The following is a 22,662-nucleotide window of genomic DNA, read 5'->3' as shown; positions in this document are numbered from 1 at the left end:
ATCTAACCTGACTGGTGTCCTTATAAGAAGAGAACATTAGGACACGGACACACACAGAGGAAAGACCACGTGAAGACACAGGGAGAGGCCACCTACAAACCAGGAGAGAGGTTATGAAATAATAGTTTCCTTTAAGTTATACCAAATGGGAGAGTGCAAACCTAGAAAGAAGAAAGCAAACCTAGCTAGGTGGGGTGGTGCATTCTTGTAGTCCTAGCTACTGAGGGAGGCTGAGGCAGGAGGATTGCAAATTTAAGGCCAGCTTGGGCAACTTAGAGAGACCCTGTCTTAAAATAAAAAGGGTGGGGGAGTGTAGCTCAGTGGCAGAGTGCCCTTGGGCTCAACCCCTGGTGCAGGGACGGGTAGATGAGAAAGCAAACCTGCCAACACCTTGATCCTGGACTTCCAGCCTTCAAAGCTATGAAGAAATGTATTTTCTGCTTTTTAAGCCACCTACTCTGTGGTATCTTGTTATGGCATTATTAGCAAAGAAATCCAACACGATTTCAACATTTCCAATGAAAATTATTCAACAAATACGTGTTGATGGCTTCCTACGTCCCAGGCTCAGGCTCGTTCTTAGCCCACAGAACACAATAGAACATGTGACGTTCAGAGCTGTGACACACACTTATGCAGCTGGAAATTTTCTATGAAGAGCAGTTTCCAAGGGGTCCAGTGCCCTCAGTCATGACTTGTGCCAGGGCACACTTCCTTCCAGCTGCTGCTTGTGCAAGTTCCGGTCAGACTTCCAAGGCTCCAGTGGTGGTCTCCTTTCAGGGTTGACATATCTATAGTATGATATTTCAGAGACAAATATTTAACACTATACTGAAACAGAGCAGCATGGCTGTTTCAAACAGGGGGAAATTTAAGCCTCAATTTTTTTTTTAATGACATAGGGTCATTAGTAAGAGCATAAATTGTTGTACTAAGTGATAATTTTGAGGATTGTTGTGAGCAGATTGTGTGGGATGATGGTAGGCAGGTACACCCGCCCCAGGCTAACTACCTGGTCTGCTTCATGAGACTATTCCAGGGTCTTCTTGGTATTCTGTGTGTGCCTCTTGCGACCCCTGTCACATTTCTTTTTAAATTATTTTTATTTTTATTTGTTCTCCTTAGTTGTACATGACAGCAGAATGCATTTCAATTCATGGTACACAAATGGTGTGCAACATTTCAATTCTCTGGTTGGTCACTATGTAGAGTCACACCATTTGTGGAATCATACATGAACCGAGGGTCATGATATCCATCTCATTCCACCATCTTTCCGACCTCCATAAATGTCACATTTCTGTTCTCTTGATATTCTTTTCCTTCTTATTTGCTCTACCACCTTTCTTTTCTACTTTCTTTTAATCCCTCATTCTGTGTTTCATCCTCTTAAATTCTTCATTTTTAGAACAATTCCTAACCAATGAGAATGTGTAAAATTCATGTGTCCCCAACTCAACTCCCTTATCTTTTGAACTGTTTATTTCAACAAGAACACCACTCAAGATTTAAAGTACACACAGAAAGATATTGAAACATCTGCTCATTTGACCACAGCCCCAAACCAGAAACATGTTGTTCTCTGTTTGACTTGTATACAAAGACGATCGGATTCATCATCACATTTACCTGGGAACACCCCACTATGTAGGTTTTGTCATGTGTTTTGTTATAGCTGCTTATTTTGAGTTCTTGGATTTTCTACTCTGGGATTTTTTTTTGGGTGACTTTTGGGTTGGTGTTTGTTCTAGGCAGAGAGGGCAGCAGAGGCTGGAGGGCAGGTCATGACCCCACTGACCAACAAACAGACAAAGTGTTCCTCCAGTGGAATTGGGCTGGCTTCGGGGAATCTGAAAGAGCCTTCAGACAGGGTGGTGGAGTCCGGATGCCTAGCTTTCAGATATCTTTTGTTACCTAAAGGTGGGAGGAACCTGGATAAGCAAGAATGCTGCTGTTCTTTCAGGTAGGACCAGGTGCTCTTCAATGGTGACCAGCAAACTCCCACCCCCCAGGCTAGAGGAGAAAGAGGTGACTCCCTCACAGCAGCCAGTTCCCTGGGGCTGCTGGGCCAGGTTAGAGGAAGAGGCACCCAGGGCCCAAGGGCAGGTTCCTTCTGTAATCTTGATCCTAGGCACCTCCCTAACTACCCAAGGCCCTGTCCTTCCTCCAAATACTAGCAATTCAACCCAGAAGATGGAGCCAAATAACTTTCAACAGACCACATGACTAAGTGGTTATGAACCAGATACAACAAATGACTTAGAGAATTCTATCCTTCTAGATATGGCCAGGGCCTCTCAGGCAGCAGTTGTGCTAATTGTTTCATGAAATGAGAAGCGAAGTCCTATTGTGTTACGTTTGGATGTTCATTCTCCGAGGAATCTGAGGAGCCAAAGTACAACTGAAGTGGAGACAGGAGAAAGGGGACTTGGCATTGATAGGACAGAAACGAAAGCACAAATCATAGTGAAAAACGCAAAAGAAGGCTCTGACTAAACAGAAGGCCCACACCTAGAAAGGCAAACCTTGTGAAGATGTGACTTCTTTCAAAATAAATACTTCATAGTTGTAATTCTATTTCCAACCAGACCTAATGGGATTATTTTGTGGGGGAGAAGTCTTGGCAAAATAGCCTTTATCTACTTGTATATTTAGGCAAGGATTCATCAAAAACCAAATTGTTGTTATTGTTGTTCAGGGGATTGAACGAGGGCCTCACACATACGAAGCACAGACTCTTCCACTGAGCTCCATCCCTGGCAGAAGTCATCAAATCTGAAAGGAGACTGTGCCGGTAAGGGAGTACGGGGGTCAGGACACATGATAGAGTTACAAAAACGAAATAGTGTTCCGTGCAGAAGATTCAATGGCTTCAAGATATTCCACATTACATATATAAGAGCTCAATATATATTATAAAGAGATAGAATGTATAAATAATAAATAAAATTAATCCCTGCAAGAACAAGTCTACACATCAACAAATACATAAATCAAATAAAAGACAAACCATAAATTAAGAAAATCATGACAGTAATTATATAGAGAGAAAGAATTGCTGTGTGTTCTCAGATCAAAGTCATGCCCCCAAATACATTCCCAATGAATTAGGGTTAAGAGGACACTATGTCATTGAAACACTTCACAGATATAAGTTTTAATATTTATCAAGGTTCTAGAAGGTGGACTGATTTTTCGAATGACAGAAAGAATCATATTGGAAATTGATAGCATAAAATTCATATAAATTTATCTGATTTCAAAATTAGAGGTTATCCTATTTGTTTCAAATAGTTTCTGAAAACTTTGTATCTTTAGTGTCAGGTATGATCATAAAAATCGAAGGGAAAAATAATAAAAAATTGGGTAAAGGAAAGAACTGGCCAATTCATCAAGGAAGACATACAAATTTAGAGGAAAAAAAACCTAAGCCTATGGAAAAATACCCATCTCCAGATTTTAACATGAAAATTACATGTATATAGCATTCAGTGACATGAACATCTTAAAGATACACATTTAAAATGAAATGATCTAAATGTTGGAGAAAGACTGATGAAATAGTTATGCTCACAGTTAGAAGAAATTGGTTTATCTGTGAACAGCATGGGATCTTCAAGCTTTCCTATCTCTCTCTGCATGGATCAATGGGAAACAACAGCCTTACAAAAATGTACCTCACTGCACCCCCAAATGAAGTACAGCATAATGCTTGAGAGCTTAAATTATAGAGTTTGAGTATCTGCTCTGCCCTTTACTTATTTTGCAAAATTTGGCAAGTTACTAACTTTCCAAGCCTCAGTTTTCTTGTCTAGAAATGATTTTGCTGCAGGAATTAAATGAGATTATACATGATGAGTTTAGAGCTGATAATAATTAGTGAATATTTATAATCAGTAAATAATTATTCAATAAAATGCTAGTTGTTACTTTTCTTATTTTTCCCTTTTACCCTAATTTTCCCGCTTAAAAATTATTTAACTGTTTGATTTACAAATTACTTTAAATCCTTTTTTTGAAACAAAGCTGCAGATAAATTAATACATACTGCCAGTACTTTCTTCAAGAGTTAAACAAATTTATGATGCCAATTCCAAGGGAGAAGAGTAATTGGATAGTGGAGTCAGTCTGACACCAAACCCCGGTTCAGAAGTTCATCCCATGGATACACTAATGTCTGAGAGATGGGTGTTGGGGAGAAAGAAAGACTTTATTCAGTGGCCAAAGAAAGAAGAGGGAGGTTTGCTCACAAATCATATTTTCAACTCCAGGGGGTTGAGGTGCTGCAGATGTAGAACAGGCTAATTATAAAGGGAAGCAATATTCGTGTCTTTTCTGGGACTAGGTGGAGACCTTCCAGAACCCGGGAGCCACCTCTTCTCACTGATTTCATGGTTTGGTGTTTCTGGTCAAGGTGGCTGACAGATGTCTTTAAAAGCCTTGAAAATGGGGAAACTAGGTGAGTCTAGGTCAAGTTTACTCTCTATTAAATTTGGAAGAGAACATTTCTGAACTGATTAACAGGTCTACATGCAAAGCTGGGTAGACTCTAACTCAAAGATTAAAGCAACAAAGGAGACAGACACTATTTGAAGGCAGAGGTGCAGAGCCATTTTGTTCTACTCCAGTCACCCATGGGACATCCACAGGCCCAAGTGAAGAGTCAGTGCTTTTTGCAAAAGCTGCTTTCAGGACCCTGAAGAGTAACCTAGACAACCGTTATCATCATAGCTCACACATCGGAGGTGTGATCTACAGCAAAGCTTGTGGGAGACTAATATTACATTGCCCAGCTCTGTGACCTCCACATTTAGTCATTTTTATGTCAAAAAGCAAGTGAAGCAAAAAGTTTTTAAAAATTGTTTGGTACTAGGAATTGAACCTAGAGTCATCCCTTAACCATTGAGCCACATCCCTACCCCTTCTTATTTTTTACTTTGTGACAGGTTCATGCTAAAATACTGAGGCTGGCTTTGAATTTGAGATCCCTCCGTGTCAGCCTCCTGAGTTACTGGGATTACAGGCAGGCACACACCACCACTCCTGGCTTAGAAGAATTTTTGTGTTTTTGTTTTTAGGATTTTCCTCAGTAACAAGTTGTATATGTCAACAACTATTCTAAGACTTAAAATTCTCATGACCTCCGACACAATGATTCTATTTTTGGCTTCAACACATGAAAAAGCTAAAATAATTTTGCATACATAAAAAGGTTATGCGTAACAGTTTTTGTAGTTCTATTTATAGTAGAAAACTTGAAAACAATCTGAATGTGCTCTAAAAGAGAAATGATTAAATCACTCAAGAATACTTTATGAAGTTGTTAAAATGTTTTTGTGAAAATTATACTTGTGGAAATGATTACATGATGCCTACATTTGAGCTGATACGAAGTGAAAAAGCAATTTGCTTAATTGTGCCAATAACATGACCACAGCCGCCTAAGATAACAAAGAAAAAGACTGGGAGGAAAATTACTAGCATGTTAATAATGGAGTATGAGTGGAGAAACAATGGATGATTTTTAAATCCTTTTCTTTCCCCATACATTTCTGTAATTCCCCATTTTCTTTAATAATGAATCTCCCCACCCACACACAATTGCCATTTAAGGTCCATATTGGTTACTCAGGAATAAACACAAGGGACAGCTCAGTTTCAACTGTTTTCTTTGTATAGTCATCATTCCGTGAGAAATGCAGCCACCTAAGGTATGATATTGGACAGGAGTAGCTTTGCATAGTAGTGTATGCAACTTTAATACAGATTTTGTCAGTGGACTGGCTTGAATTGATAAAGTGAGAGAAAGCAGTCCACCTTTTAGAAAAGGAGATGAGAAAACAGAATCTTTGTAGCAGCCTCTGAAGTTACAGACATTCCAAAATTAGTAAAATGTAATTCCAAAGAAGAATTTATTGCTTGACTGGGCAAAAATCCCACACGCCTTATCTCTTTAAAGATGTAAGCAGAATCCAATAAGAATGTGTTGCTCCTGTAATTCTTATTTTACTATTATCTATTTTTTAACTTCAAGTTGTCAAATAAGACAATTTAGGACCTGAAGATAGAATAACATACTTGTAAATTTTTATGCTGTTTTATCTTTTTTTTTTCCTGATTACAATGTATAAAGAAGAAAGTGAAATTTACTAGTAATCATAGCATGCAGAGTGGTCACTGTTGGTTTATGATGTGAAATCTCTTGTTCTCTTTCTGGAAAACACAGAGCCACTATCTCTTGGGTGCTTCTTCAGTGCTGGGCACTGCATGGAAGGTTTTACATGTATTAACACAGGTCATTCTCAGGAGAGTCTTCTGAGGCGGAAACAATAATTTTCCAGTGAAGCTAAGTTCCTTGAGCAAGACCACGCAGCTGCAAAGAGGCAGAGCCAGGACACAGCAGCCCAGGGGGAGGGCTTAACCTCTCTTCTCCACAGCATCAATATTTTTACAAATATTTACTTACCAAAGTGGCTGTATGCGGCCCCTAATATTTTATAACCTGCTTCTTTCTTTTCAACATATCTGAACAGTATTCCAAGTCAATGAACATAAACTAATTTCATTATTTTTAACAATTGCATTGCATTTTGTTCCATGGATGATGCATTTAATCTATATGGTTAGATGCCTTAAAATTTTCACTATTGTGAACAGAAAGAAAATGCACACCTTACATGCTAAGGTACATTTGAGAGATTACATCATTAGGATAAATTCCCAGGTCAAAGTGAAGATTTTCAGGGTTGTCACCAACAGGCCCTCAATAAAAAAATCATGTCTAATTATATATCCCACCAGCAACCAGACTGAGTGCTTTTCTCTATATTTGAGTATTCTTTGTCCCTTATGCCCCTTAACCCCTCTAAGAAATACATTTTATGTAGTGATCCTCTGTGTGTACACACACACACACACACACACACAGTCTCTCTCACACACACACACACACACACACACACACACACACACAGAGTTGAAAGACAGTTAAGTATTTTTCTGACCAGATGCAATGAACTCTCTTCTTCCTTTCCTTTCTTTAAAAAAAAAATTAAAAATACCACATATGGTCCACTAAATTAATTTCATAATTCATGAATGGGTAGTAACTCATTGTTTGAAAGAATACTAGGCTAATGCTTGAAAATCAGCATTATTCTAAATATTTACCTATATAATAATCAGAGACAATGATAAGTTATTTCTTTGTTCTTCTTTAATTACTAGAGACGCTGAATATTTTGGAAAATTATATATTTTTAAAGAATACACTGAAGTTTATCAACCTCCAGTACACATTAAAATTTTTAAAAAGAATCATTAAATTAATTGCTGGATCAAATAATCTGTAAAGATTAGGCCCAGGTATCAGGATTTGTGGACACAACTGAGAACAACCCACTATAGATGGTTATAATAAAAGAGGGATTTTGTATGATGGTATTTTTTGGAACATATCTAGATTTTTACTTAAAAAGAAAACATTTGGAGCCAGTTAGGTGGCACATGCCTGTAATCCCAATGCTGCGGCAGCAAGATTGCAAATTTAAACTCAGCCTCAAAAACTTAGCACGACCCTGTCTCTAATAAAATATAAAAGGGGCTGAGGATGTGAATCGGCAGTTAAGTGGCCCTGTGTCCAATCCCTGGTACAAAAAAAAACAAAAACAAAACAGCATTTGGTTTGATGTTCCTTTGGATATGATATTTATTTCAAAATTCACTTGAAAACATTTAAATAAATATGTTGACTCTTCTAGAATATTTTGCTCAATAGTAAGAATTCTGGTTATCAAGCATGTGTCACTTTAAAAAAATTTTTTATTAGCACATGTCACTTCTAAGAGTTACTTTTTGTTTAAATTTAAGTCCTCTAACTTTTTTTTTGGGGGGGGGGAGGGTACTGGGGGCGCTTAACCATTGAGCAATATTCCCAGCCCTTTTTGTGTTTTATTTGGGGACAGGGTCTTGCTTAGGGCCTTACTAAGTTGCTGAGGCTGGCTTTGAACTCACAATCCTCTTGCCTGAGCCTTCCAAGTTGCTGGGATTACTTATAGCCGTGGGTCACTGCGCCCAGCTTCTGTAACATTTTTTGGAAGCCTACTACATGCAAAGTGCAATGCCTGACCTATGGGTTTAGAAGAGGAGCTAGCAGCTCACCATGTAATAGGCACCCAAATTTATGTATGTAAATAACTAACACTAGGAAAAAGGTGGTCAATTCAAAATGATATGATTTAGAAATAAGACCACTTGAAACCTATGTCTCTGATGTCCTCAGTGTGGTTCATTTATGATCATTTTTATTATTTATACCAAAAAGCAACAAGAAAGATTAGAAACTCTCTTACCTGAGTTTTAAAAGACTGTATTTGTCCTTTAAACACCACAAGGTTTTGAAATATCATAATCATCTGCAGGTTAATTCAGAATTCAGTATAGAGTTATAGAAGGGTTCTGATTTTGGCTTATAAATTGTTAGCAACCACAAGCCATAGTTCCTAAAATGCAATGTTTATTGAATCTTATTTAGTGGTAAATTAAGACAAGGAGACTCATTTGATGGGAGCTGGTTTCCATTGTGGGAGAATTAAGGTGCTGTTTAGGCTTTTAGGTTTGCATCAGACGAGAGAGTTCCATTGCTTACTGGACATCCCACTAGATCGTCCTCGGGAAGTCGAGGTTTAACCCATCTGCCTAGTCGGGTTCTCAATTCCCTTTTGAATCTTCCAAAACCCAACTTTCCTGCATCTGTGACACAGTGGAAAATGGCCTTGCAATAAGACAGAGGTACCTTTACATTACTGATGCTATTTCCTTGCTCTCTCAAACTGGTCTGGGAGAGCCTGGGGAAATGGTGATGGGGATATGGCAGTGGTCTGATGGTCTGAGCACTGACCACTGACCACTAGGATTCCAGCTCTGAAAGCTCAGGCCATTCTGGGACAGCCTGTTCCCTTCCTCCTTTTTTACACTGTCATTTCTCTGTTGGACATGGACGGGAGGGGCAGTCACACAAGTGTTCCTCTGTCACAGGAAGAAAAGCAGAGACAGTAGAAGAGCCAGTCTGCAGCAGGCATTATCTCAAGGACCAGTGGAAATGACAGATGTGAGATCCAGAAAGGTTTGACAATCTGGTGCATGTCACGTGACTAAGAGGAGCTAGTGCTGAGTGGAAGGAGGTGTGCTTTCCTTCCCAGGGCATCTTTAGTCTGCTATTGCCTATACCTGACAATTCCCAGGTCTCTAGGTTCCTCTGCTGCCGTTTCCTTAGTAGTGTGCTGGATTAGTAAAAACATTGACCTCGAGCCTGTAACCTAACCTTTCATGCCTCAGTCAACCCATCTATAAAATGGAGTAATAATACCTACATAACTGTCAGTGAAGTGTTGGCACAGGGCAGATCCTGAGCAGGCACTTGATAAATGACAGCTCTTAAGAAGGAGCCAGGATCAGACACCCTCATACATCCAGCAGGGCAAGTGCCCAGGATCTCAGAGGATCCAGTGGAGTGTGCAGTAGGGGGCTGGGGTGTGGAGGCTGGGCTGTGGTGAGCCCGTGGTCCTGTGGTCTTCTGCAGTGTGGAGTGTGCACCCACTGCAACGGCAAGCCCAGGCAGAGACACAGGAGAAGGGTGATGGATCAGCTGTTCAGTTCTTATGAATGATCCTACGAGCTAATGTCACCTGACGAGGGAGAGGAAACCTGCAGAAAGTGCAGACTTCTATGAGGCTGTGAGGCTCAGGTTACTGGAGGGTGGATTTTCCTCTTGTTGTCCATAGTCACCAGAGGTCAGTGATCAAGTCATTAAACCCAGACATCAGTTTTTTAGAGCTGGAAAGTGGAAAACAAGGGACCGCTACATCCTGTTGGGTCACATCCTGTTCATGATGTCAGGAAGTGGGGCAGCAGCCCAAGACAGTTGGGAAAACATGACGTTAGGAGGCGTTTGCACGCTACACACGTATGTGTTTTGGTATACAATTCCTAAAGACACCATGAACCAAAGCCCGCAAATCATGCTTCTGAAAGTCCTCCAGCTTCTTGTCAAAAAAAAAAAAAAAAAAAAGCCAAACCTGGCTAAAAGACAAATCTTATCTACCTGACTGTGTTGGACCCAAATCATGCCAATCTAAGAAACAGAAATATGTCCTTCTGGTCATTGCCTCCAGGAAGAGGTACCCAATGTTGGGAATTTCTCCGTGGAAGTCCTAGGAGCATGAGATTGGATCTTGTCCAGAAATAGAGATTCTGTTACTTCCCTGCAAGGGAAGGATGGGTTGTGGCAGCCGTGGGCAGCCCTGAAGCCCAGGAGGCATTGGGCTTCTCTGGACTGGAGCACCAACACCCCCTGCTCATGGTACCATTTGTCTTTCCTTCCTTCAGTTGCCTCGTCTGACAGAGGAGCTTCTTGGACTCAGGAATGGCAAGGGTTCCTTCTGGTCCTGTCCTTACTCCTTTGTTGTAACTTATTTCTCTTTCCTTCTCCTCTCCCCCTCTCTGTCCTGTGTCTCAGGCACAAGGAAGGTTGCCCAGTGGCTCACCTGCAGCCTTCCATGGGAGTGGGTGGAAGAAGAAAAGTGATGGTCTTCTCTGAGTTTTAGGCTGATAATTAGCATCCTGCAAGAAACTCCTTAAGGGCCCTCTTACTTCTGGGCTGTCTGGTAACTCAGGACTGTGGTGCTTCTAGGGTTAAAGTCAAGCACTCCTCAAGTTTTCAGATGGCTGGTTCCAAGAATCAGCCTTTAAGTTCTGAAAACCACGTGCTTCGCAATTTGTACTCAATGGTTTCTTGACTTCCGTTTCTTTTAGTCTATGGTTACTAATTATGCAGGGAACAGGGCACATGTACTAGGAAATTATCTCTTAGGATCATTCATACATCATGGGACTAGATAGAAGGGAAGCTTGCAGGTGGTTAGGTAAGGGTGTCATCTATCAGCCAGTGATTTCAGACTTTAATATTTAGAAAAAGAGATAGAAAATATTTAAGATGCATGTGTGAGGAGTGGGGTTTTTATTCTAAAAATTTTAAATAATTAAAATCAACACAAATGTTATAGTTTTTTCCTAAATAAGATGGTGTCCTCATTTGTCTGAATTATCTCTTAGTTCTCATGATATGTTAATTTTTTACCTACTTACAATGTTACCATAAATATTTTGCATTTTTACCCAAATTCATGTATAATTTTTTTTTTAAGAAAAAAGACAATTAGATCAAGTTTTGATGCTGACCACTGGGCAGCTATATGACGACACCAGGTGTGACTTTCCTTTCTGGCTTTGCCTTTGCTTTAACTTTTTGATATTTTGGCTTGTATCATAAAAAAATAGGAGCTTATGAATAGCTACTTTACACATATACTGGGTGGAAAATTAATTGATGTGTGATTCCTGAAGCGCCAAGATAGAAAGATGTGGTTTGACATGACAACATACTTGTAAAGTATCTGATGTCTGGGCAGACCACCAGGTCAAGCTGTGTCTTTCTGTTATTTATGTCCTTTCACTCTTTTTCTTTTTCTTCTTGTCATTTCCAAGCATTCCTCTTCAAAATCCTGGGTGAGTCTACCAGTGGAGATCCTCCTTGCCAACCTTGGCGGTGCGTGCCCTGTGTTAGACACTATGCTAAGCGCTTGGCTCCCACCAAGTCTCATTTACCCTGCCTCTGAAGGAGGTACCATTGCTCCACCTTGCTGAGGGGGACCCTGATCTGCTGAGGTGAAGTTCACTCCAGGTTCTAAGCCTAGGAAGCTATGGAGCTGGTGTATCCACACAGATCTTTACAACTGGACCTTTCTAATTACAGATCAGGCTCTTTGTGATACTGTACTGATTTTCAATGCAGATTCTGAATCAGAAATAAGAGAAAAAGACAATCTGCTTTAGGGTGAACTCTTTATTCTTTGAATGGTATGCTCTTTCTATTTTTGTTTGGAAGGTTGAATTCACAGTCATTGGCTTCTATAATTCTACATGCTGAAGACACTTATTATTGTACATCATTGGCTAGAAAATATGGGTTTATGTAATAGGAAAAGGTATTTCAGAAATGTAAACTGAAGGAAGAGAAAGACAGCAAATTTCCGGATGTCTGGGTTCCTTTTTTTTTTTTTTTATTTTAAACTTCGTAAACGATTTGGTTGGTTCCATTTAGAATCAAAAGTTAACTGCCTGGTGGATAAAAATAACTTCTTTTGTAGTTTTACCTCATGCAACAATAACATATTGTGCTTTTTCATGGAAAGATCTATTTTTAGAAGGAATGCCAGCACCCTCAACTCCATGAGTAATAACTATTTGGCAAGATGATGCTTACAACAGATAATCATTCTGAGCCCTTCTTTGGAGAGCTTATGAATTGTTTTTTTTTTACGCAATTTCTACGTGTTATTTTATGATACATGAAACCTTAAAAAAAAAAAACCCTTAAAGGATATATGTACAGGGTTTTGGGAATTCCTTTTGTTTCCTGTGTAGTGACTCACAATTTAAATGTACCCAGTTGTGCAGAGAGAGCATGTATCCTTGTCTTACCAAAAACAAACAAACAAAAAACACAAACAGCAAAAAAACAAAAGCAAAAACCATTAAACTAAACCTAAATCAGAAATAGAAACTACAGACCTCTGCAAACTCTCTGTCCTCCCTGAGGCAGGAGGCGGTGGATTGTGTTTGACGTCTTTGAAGCAGGATGACTGGTGAATACGGAATGAGATGGTCCTGGGAAGAGACCATTTTCCTTCTGATTCTTAACTTCACAATAGTTGCTTTTCGGTTGTGGAATAATTTCACCCAGATTCAGAAGTTTAGATGCCTCGCTTAAATACAGCTGGAATTGATTCCGTACTGTTTAAAGTATTGAAAATACTTTCTTTTAGCTTTTCGAAATGTACAGGACACCTTTTAATTTTCTTATGAGTGTTTTTTGAAGAGTGAAAGTTTAATTTTGATAAAGCCCTATTGAATATTTTCTTCTTTTATGGCTCATGCTTTGGGTGTCCTATTTAACAAATTAATATATAAGAGGCTTTATCAAAAGAATAAAGGGCAGGCCTAAATGGTCATTCCAATAGATGCATGCAGAAAAACATTTGACAAAGTCTAATATTCTTTAATTTTTTCCCCTGTGTGCTGCGGATTTGAAGTCAGGGCCTCATACATGCTAGATGAGTGCTTTACCACTGAGCTACATCTCCAACCCCTGCAATGATTTTTTTAAAAAGTCAACAAACTAGGAATAGAAATAAATTCACCACCTGATAAAAGACATCTATGAACCACCTATAGCCAACATCATATTTAATGGTGAAAGACTGAATACTTTCCTCCTAAATTTGGAAACAAGGCAAGGATGTCTGCTCTCGAAATTCCACGCAGGGCAATAAGACAATTTCAAGAAATTAAAGGCATTCGGATTATAAAGGGAGAAGTAAAACTGTCTTTAAATAATTTTGTAGATAAAAATATACAAAATCTGCAGAAGATATATTAGATCTAATAAGACAACTTATTATTAGATCTAGGAAATTCTTACTTGATTTACATATTTTCTTTGACAAGTTCAAAGAAATAAAATCCTAATTTTGTAGGAATTTACCAACTGATTCTAAAATTTACACGAGAATTCTAAGAACTGAAAATAATTCAAGGAAAAGGAAAAAAAAGATGAACAAGCAGAATAAAATTGAAAGACTTATTCTAAGCTCACTATAAAGCTACAGTAATCAAGACAGTGTGCTGTTGGTATAAGGACTAATGTATAGGTCAAAAAACAAAACAAAACAAAAAAACCAGAACAGACTCCAGAAGTAAATCCTACCCTATGGTCAATAGCTTTTGACTAAAGTGACAAAGCAGTTCAAAAAATGAGAGGATAATCATAGGAAAATCTTTCAACAAATGGAAAATATTATATATCCATATGCAAAAAAGTAGAACTTTGCCTCACACCATTCACAACTCAAAATGGATCAAAGACCAAAATGTAAATCCAGAACCTATAAAATGTGCAGGGAAAAAAACCAAAGAATCTTTGTGACCTTGGATTGAGCAAGCATCTGTCAGCATAATGGTATGAATTTTGGGCAGTGCAATGGGGCATTTCTTCAAGGTGATCAACCCTTCCCTTCATTATGTCTATAAACTAACTTAAATCTAGGAATTAATTAAAGGATTATGATCTTGTTATATATATATATATATATATTAGTTGTAAATAAATGCAATACCTTTGCATTTATGTGGTGCTGTGGATCAAACCCAGTGCCTCACACTTGTGAGGCAAGCGCTCCATCACTGATCCATAACCCTAGCCCATGAACTCACATTTTTATGATTCAAGTTATACTCTGTTCACCTGGGCAGAACTCTTCTGCTCATGTAGCTCAAGTAAGAATTTCAGGGGCTCAGGTGTGCGCGCCCGTCCGCGAGCGGCCCAGGTGGCAGCTAGCAGCTCTAGGTGGCGACCCGCGGCGGAGAGGGGGCGACCCAGGGCGCGAACCCAAGCTATCCCGGGCCGCAGCGGGAGGACGAGAGCCCCCGCTTCCTGAGGAACTGTGCCCGCCTCGCCACCGCGCCCCGGAGGATGGAGGGCTGCCCCCCCCCCAAGCCCCAGCGCGACCCGCGATGATCCCACGCTGGCCGGCCCTCGCTAGCTGCTCGGGTTGTGCGTTTTATCCACCACCCAGGCCTGTCTCCTGAATCTGTGGCGTCGAGATTCTAAAGAAATGGAAGAAAAGGAACGAGGTGACCGATTGTTTTTGGTCTCCCAGCTTTGAGGCCTGGTGGCATTTTCAGGGAGGAAAGAAAATACTGCAAGGAAATAGAGTCTTTTAGGAGCAGGGAGGGAGGGGAGGGTTGGAAAAGAGCAACAGGAACTTACATTTTATATGAGTTTTTAAAAATTCTGCACTTAGACAGTGATGGTGAAATAAACTAATCCAAAAGCTATTTTTTTTTTTATTGAGAGAAGAGGTGGCTTTATCCCCACTTTTGATTTCAATCTTTTCTTCCAGTGTCAAAGCATAAATCATGGACACTAGAGAATAAAGCGGACCTCAGGAATCCTGAAAAGACTGAGAAGTTCACATCTTCCTCAGGAGGGAAGAGTGGGTGTTTTCAACCCTCTTTGGAACCTCAAACGAAAAACCCGAGTTGCAGGCCATGGAAAGGAGACAAGGCCAAATCTGAATCCTTGGAGCTGCCCCAGGCAGCACCCCCACAAATCTACCATGAGAAACAAGGCAGGGAGCTCTGTGCCCTCCATGCCCTCAATAATGTCTTCCAGGACAGCGACGCCTTCACGCGGGAAACGCTGCAAGAGGTTTTCCGGAGGTTGTCCCCAAACACCACGGTGACGCCCCGCACGAAGAGCATGCTGGGAAATGGGGATTATGACGCGAAAGTCATGATGGCGGCTCTTCAGACCAAAGGCTATGAAGCTGCCGGGTGGGACAAGCGCGGGGATGTTGGTGTTATTGCGCTCACGAATGTCACGGAGTTCATCATGAATCTGCCCTCCAGCCTGTGCTGGGGTCCACTCAAGTGGCCTCTCCAAAGGCAGCACTGGATCTGGGTTCGAGAGGTGGGCGGGGCCTCCTACAACCTCGGCTCCAAGCTCAAGATGCCCTAGTGGATGGGAGGCGAAAGCCAGCTCGGGACATTTCTAAAACATCATTTGCGACGAAAGAACTGTGAACTCCTGCTGGTGGTAGCAGAGGAGGTGGAGGCCCAGCAGAGTTGGAGAGCTGACGTGTAGCGCCGCTAGGTCCAACCCGCTCCTGCCTTGGTCCTCGAGCCCTCGTGATGCGCTGTGGCCTCTGCAGTGGGTCCGCCTGGCCACCTCCACAAACGTCTCATCAGGTTTCCCCCTCAGACTTGCCAGTGCCATAGGACGGATGTGTGGACTGTTACATTGTGCATTGTCTGTGCCTGGGGATGTGTGCATTGTCTGTGCCCGGGGAAGGCAGGCGGGAGCTCTGAGGGCTTAGGGCAAGCCACTGAAGGCCTTTGTTTTATTTTAGAGACGAGAAGGAAAGGTGGGTCCGAGCTTACTTTCCCTTTCTATGAGGACCTGACACAGGTTTTCTTGGAGTCCTCACTGCTGCTCCAGGCTCACCAGAGATGCTGCCTCCACTTTCGTCTCCTGTGGCGCCCGTGTCTGAAGACATAGTAGTACACGCAAAGCCCAGTGACTGACGGAAGAACCCAGAGCATAAGCGTCTCTCAGGAAACCATCTCCAGAACCCCAGCAGCAGTGCTGCGTGCTGTCTGCAGTCCTAATGCCACCCCTCCCCCCACTTTTGAGGGTGGTTTATGGACAGCCTTGGAGTTTTATAATGAAAACTTCTTGAATATCCCAAGCCAAGTGGTTGAGTCCCCCAAGTCTAGCCAGACCCAAGTCTAGTCCCCCAAGTCTTAGCCACATCCTCTTAGATTACATCCCAAACTGGGAGAAGCATGGGGTGGCTTTCTTCACTCCAGTTTTGTCCTCACCATTTCACTACATTGATTAGGAAGCTCTGGGGCAAAACATAAGGAAAAGGGGCAGTTTCCCCAGTTGGCCCACTCTGGCAAAATCAGAAGAAACATCTACCCTTGACAGGTTGGGTCAGCCAAAATCATGTCAAGAGTTTAAGAGCAGCTGGAATTTGTAGCTGGCCTGGGCTTGAAGCCTGTCACTGTAGTGACAAGCAACAGCCCTAAAATTAGGTGGTCGTGTGCATTTTGTTATAGGACCTAGGTTTGTCATCTTCTTGTAGTTTCCTTTAAAAATCAGAGGATTGACCTGCCTCCTACCTCTTGAAATAGTTGTAGGCTACTTTTCTCTTGTAACTTTGGAAAACAAGAGGGGAAATAAATAATACCACATGTGTCACCAAAGTGGCTGTGGTTGCCTCAAGACAGGAGGGCAGGCAGGGGTAACCTGGCCAGTTCTTACTGATGACTGGTCTTAGCAGGTCTGAGAGCTGCCCCATTGGCCAGACTTCTCTCCACCAGGAGAGCCAGCCTGGGGCTTGCATGTGGATCCTAAGCAAGTGTAATGGGAAGGCTGAGGCGCTCTCCCCACTGTGACTGGAGTGCATGTTTACACCAGCACTTTTTCTGCACATGTATCTTCAATCCAATAAGGCCGTTTTTTAAGCCAAGTAAGAGGCCCCAAGCGGCTACTGCACATTATGCCCTCAGCAACTGGCTGTGGTCTCTTCTGCACCATTTTCTACACAAGACCTGCTTGGCACCACAGGGAGCTCTCTACCCCTGCACAATGACATTCCTGCTAACACCAGCCAGAAGTTACAGCCAATCTTGCTGATTAATCGTCACAAGCAGGACCGTGGGTCCATTGGCACTGTTGGTGATTGTAAGCCATTTCCTGGGAAGAGGAAAAAACTTCCCACAAATCTGCTTGGGCCTGTGCAAATGGCACTTCAAAGGAGTCCCATGCACATTGAGTCCATGAGCCAATGGGATATGCAAAGACACTTCAACATTTCAGGGCTGGTTTCTCTGTTCATATCCAATTCTGGTGCTTAGGAACAGGGACCCATGCTGATGCTCAAGGGCAAAAAGCCCCACTTCTTTTAAAGAAGGGAGCAGGCCTGACCCTGATGCCCCACAAGGGGCAACCTTAGGCTTTTTCTTGCTTTTATTTCCCCCCCTCCTTTTTTTTTTCTGTTGGCCTTGTGCTGGGTTTGTTTACAAAAGATATATTTTGTTTAACCAAATATTAAAAATGGTAAACTCCAAAAAAAAAAAAAAAGAATTTCATAGACTGACCATCTCTTTCACTTTTAGGGATACTGTGCTCAATTAGCCAGTGCCATAGGTCTCTGTGAGTCATGTGATTCTGAACATGGCTTTACTCTGATGTCCATTATGGTAAGCAAGCTTACATTGATTTGGAGATAAAGTGCTACTGCTTGGTTCCTGCCACCATGGGATACAATTATCCATTTAAGGATTTCAGTTTAGTGGCAGCAGTTAACCATAATAATTCCTGACCCACAAAGAAGAGCTCATCAAATTTATTCTTCCTGGTGAAAGACATGTGCTCTGACTCTCCTGGGATGGGTGAGCAGGTCTTACATGATAAATCCATGGTAATAGTTCAGTCTCCCTAAGCCTCTGCATACCTTTCTCTGAAACACACAAAGATAGTTGTGATGCTTTGACTTCATGTGGTGTGGATCATTTTTTGGCCCATGTTTCAACCCACCAACCAAGCACACTGTCAGAGCCCTTCCTCACCCACTGCTACAACATTAAATCTAGACTCTGCCTAGTGAGCCAGATCAACAACGTAGACCCAATCCGACTTTATGTTCCTTCTACCAATATCCCATACCCTTCATATTCATTCCCAAATGTATTCTCCAGATCTCTGTCTATAGAAGTTGGAGAAATCATGTACTTCTTTTGGAGTGTAGCATAGCTCCATCTGGGTCTCTTTGGTGTTCATCTCTCAAGTCCTGCTGTGACCCGAGTCTCATAGGTTTAGAAGCAAAGCAGAATGGAGGGATTGGGTCCTGAGGAGAATTATAATTGCCTGGCTAGGCACCTACCTCAGAGGATACCAGTACAGTTTCCCCAGGCACCCCAAGGAGAGGTGGAAGGACTGTTTCTAATGGCAAAGAACATTCATTTAGTTCCCATTTCATTTGACAGGTAGGAAATTCCAGCTCTTACATTTTGAGGACTGGCCTTATCCCAGGGCTTTATGTAGTAAGACATTAGGGAGGCCCCTCCAGTCCTGGCTTGTCTCTAATTGCCACCAATCTACCTGTGGGCCCCGTGGCTGGGGGATAATTCTCCGTATTCCCCTCAGCAGCAAGCTCTGGTGCTCAGGATCTGTGGTGAGTCTGTTGCCACTTAGCTGTTCTTTCTGAAGCCTTGCCACTTCCTTCCCAGGTTTCAGAACGTATTTCCTATCTTGTTGCTCCTAAAAGACACTCTTCCTGCCTTGGCCTCTGCCTTCTATTGCTCTAGATTGCCGCCTGCTCTCCACATTGTCAAAAACTCCCTTACCCAAAATTACAAAGCTTGTTTTCTTGATGGAAATAAGGAGTCAGGGAAAATGCAAGGAGCCTTAGCCCAGTTTAGATTTCAGCAAATCACCCTGTCCTGGAGATGAGATATAAAGTTGCTCAAGATAGTGGGGAAGACTCCCTAACTTTTCTGAAGAACTTATTTGATCTAAATATTTAAGTCATACAGAATTTCCCCAGAATGGGACAATATTCCTCCTTCACATCCTCCCCACTGGCCACGGAGGGGAAGGCTTGTGTTTGCAAAGTTTGTTAGTGTAACTGTCTGACTGACTTTGCTTCTGGTGATAAATCTTGTGAATTGTGGGGACGGCCAGCATCCAAAGTAAATACCAAGTGTTGTGGTGAAGGCTGCATGGGCTGCCCTGCTGGCTGCTGCTCTTCAGCTGCTTGGCAGCCTCCCCCAGCCGAGCTGGGAGCTGCGGGCAGACTGTGGATCTTCTTTGGAAGGCTGGGCCAAGTTTCTGAGAAGTGCTTTTCCCTCTTATCTCCCTGATCTGGGGACCTTAGCAACCCTGCCCTTCCCGCCGGGATCAGGCATGTTAGTGGTCAAGGGCATGTGCTCCAGCCTCCTCTCCCTGCTCTAGGGTGACAGCAGTCAGGACACCACAACCCTGTGCACGCCCTCCTAAGGAATCTCCCTGTCGGCCCAGCACCCCAGGTTGTGTTTTCTGAGTGGTGGGAGGCACAGGAAGACCATCATCTGCAATGCAAAGGAAAGACTATCCTTCATGCAGCTGTCTAAACTTGCCCTGCTCATTTCTTCCTCCATTTTTCTGTTTTTGACATTTCCTCTGCTCAGGATGTTTTAGCTTATTCTCTTTTGATATCCTGGTGAGATCCCTACTTATTCTCTAAAACTCCGAGGAAATACCACCTGTCTCTCCCAGTCCTTGTTCCCATAGCTTTTTGTTCCTAGCTCTCTTATAATACTTACCAAAGTGCCTTATAGGGAGTTGTTGACCTGCCTAAGAACTTTTTTAAAAAAATTCTTTAGCTCTAGGATCCAGGTTGACACTTGGCAGGTATCAATGATAATGATGATTACGGTAATAATTATTTTTTATTATGTGTTCAGCAGATGCAAGGCACGATACTCAGAGTGCCCCATACATGATGTCATTCAATCCCCACCACAATTTGAAGGGTAGCTATTGACATTTTCCTAGTCTTTAGATGGGGTGGCAGGTTTAGGGAGCTTTTATAACTTGCTAAGCTCCCACAGCTAGGAAAGGATGGAGCTAAGAGTTGAACCCAAATTTGTGCAGCATTTAAAAAGCCAGTGTTTTAACTATTTGTATTGTCTTATGGATTTATTAAATGAATGTCTGAATGAGTTGTTCTCAATAGATGTCCAAGTACTGCCTTCCTTCCACTCGGATGCAGCATCTGGGGTGGGGTTGTTGCATCCCTTAGGAATTAGAACCAGTTGATGGTAACCCTGGCCCACCTTCCTCACTTACACATGGTGTGTTGTCTTTCCTTTTGGGAGGCAAGGGAAATCAAAAGTCCCTAATGATAGAGAGAGGCTTCTGCATTGTTTGGAAATACACTGATCCTGATGCCAAGTCAGCATCCTGTTCATGGTTCACCACTAACCCCCATGGCGGGTAGTTGAACAGTTCAGACTCCTTTGCACTAAAAGCACGAAAGCACTGGAGCACTAATATCGAAAAATGATCTTTTCTCCTGACTTCTCTGTGTGTCCTCATGGTGTAGGGCCTGGAAGAGTTGGGGACAGGGGATGTATGGTGATCTATGGGTGCTCCTTCTCTTTTCCTTCACCGCAGACAAGAGCGGGCTCCTGGTCTTATGCACTGAAAGGAAGGAAGCAAGATGATACCTGTAATGACACTTGAATGTTTTTTCCCCCGGTCACTGACTGTAGCACCTGACAGTATCTGACAGAGCTGATGCCCAATTAGTATTTACTATTCAAATAAATCACATTACATTTTCAAATGCCTTTCATCTCTGTGGTGCCTTATGGATTCCTCAAAGCTCTGTCACAGCTATTGTTTCTATTTATCCTATATTCATTTAAAGGAAGAAGATAGTAAATATCAGAAGTGTTAAATGACTTAACTGAAAGTCACAGAGCTTATCAGAGGCAACAGTAAAGGTAGAAACAAGGCCTTGTGACTTTGAATCCAGTGCTTAAGAAACAAGAAAAGTTTCAGATATTTAATACCTAAAATTTTATCTTTTCTCTCTTTCTCACTTACTTTTTTGGTACTGGGGATTGAACCTGGGGTACTCTATCACTAAGTTACATCCCCAAACTTTTGAAAAAAATCTTTTGAGATTGGTAGAATCTTGTAAAGTTGTTGAGAGCATCACTAATTTGCTGAGGCTGGCTTTATACTTGAGATCCTCCTGCCTCACCCTCCTGAGTTGCTGGGATTATGGGCATGCGCCATTGCACCTGGCTAAACTTTTACTTTGAAGCACATTCTATTTTTACAGTTTTGTTCTTTGATTGGTAACCTATCTTATTTCACTATACTTTCTGGATTTCTCTTCTCTCATTTTCTTTACTAATGCCTTCCATAGAATTTTATATGGTCCTTTTCAATGACCTTCAAGTGCAAGAGAAGTAGGATTTTCTTTTCCAAATTATTTTAAATCAACAGACCCTCGCTGAGGGCCCACTAGGTTGAATATGAATGTGGGCAAGGCATGACTCATGTCTTGAGGGAGTTTATCTTTTCATGACTTTGTGGACCTGCATGCATCCCAAGGCCCTTGTAGGATAAGGACTTATAAAAATTCTAAAAAGGGCCTAGAAATAAGAGAAGATTGTAGTGACTTCTGACTAGAGACTTTGATGAGCATATCACAGCACTGGTGGCTTTAGACTAGGATAAGGTTGAGTACAAATTAATTTTTGAAATTACTCAGATGGGGATGGGGAACAGAATTCCACTTTAAAAGACCAGTGGAGACAAAGGTGGAAAACATGGCTAATTTAGAGTTGGATGAGTGGTCCTGGGAGGGGATGCAAAGGAGAGAAATGAGGTGGAATAGTGAGCTGATGGTACATCACAGAAGCTCTTTAGTGCCCTAAGGTATTGTTTTTTTATTTTTTCTCTTTTTTCTATAGTGCTGGGGATTAAATCCAGGGCCTAGTGCATGTCAGGAAGGTGCCCTTATCACTGAGCTATATCCCCAGCCCCTGCATTTTCTTCATTAGGCTGAGCCCTCCAGAGGTGTGTAAGGAGGGTCGGTATTATCTGAGCTGGAGAGAAGATACCAGTGGGCAGCTGTGGCACTGACCAAAATGTAGCCCACAAATTTGTCACCTACCTCCTTACTCCCTACTGAGGGTGAGGCACCATACTGGGGCCTGGAATCCAGAGCCAAGTGGCACAGGAAATGCAAAAGTGGAGGTGTCGCGATAAATGTCTGTACCAAGTTCAGTAGGTGCACAAAGAAAGGGGGTTGTAGGGCTCCTGGGGCAGGAGCATCAAGAAAACTTCCTACTGGAGATGGTGCTTGAGCTGAGGCTTTTTATTTAGTAAGCCAGGAAGGTAAAGAGGGAATAGGGAGGGAGAGGGAGACATCATCAAGAACACAGCAATGAGGCTTGGACAGCTGAGCCAGTAGCAGG

The 22,662-nt window shown here is 42.0% G+C and overlaps 1 pseudogene; it reads left to right on the top strand.

Moving 5' to 3' along the window:
- The first annotated feature begins 15,013 nt into the window (after positions 1 to 15,013).
- LOC101964757 (josephin-1 pseudogene) lies at positions 15,014 to 21,018 on the top strand (annotated as a pseudogene).
- Positions 21,019 to 22,662: the final 1,644 nt, after the last annotated feature.

This window comes from Ictidomys tridecemlineatus, chromosome 11, assembly GCF_052094955.1.
Source record: "Ictidomys tridecemlineatus isolate mIctTri1 chromosome 11, mIctTri1.hap1, whole genome shotgun sequence".
NCBI classification, from domain to species: Eukaryota; Metazoa; Chordata; class Mammalia; order Rodentia; family Sciuridae; genus Ictidomys; species Ictidomys tridecemlineatus.
This window is presented reverse-complemented; position numbering and strand designations above follow the sequence as displayed.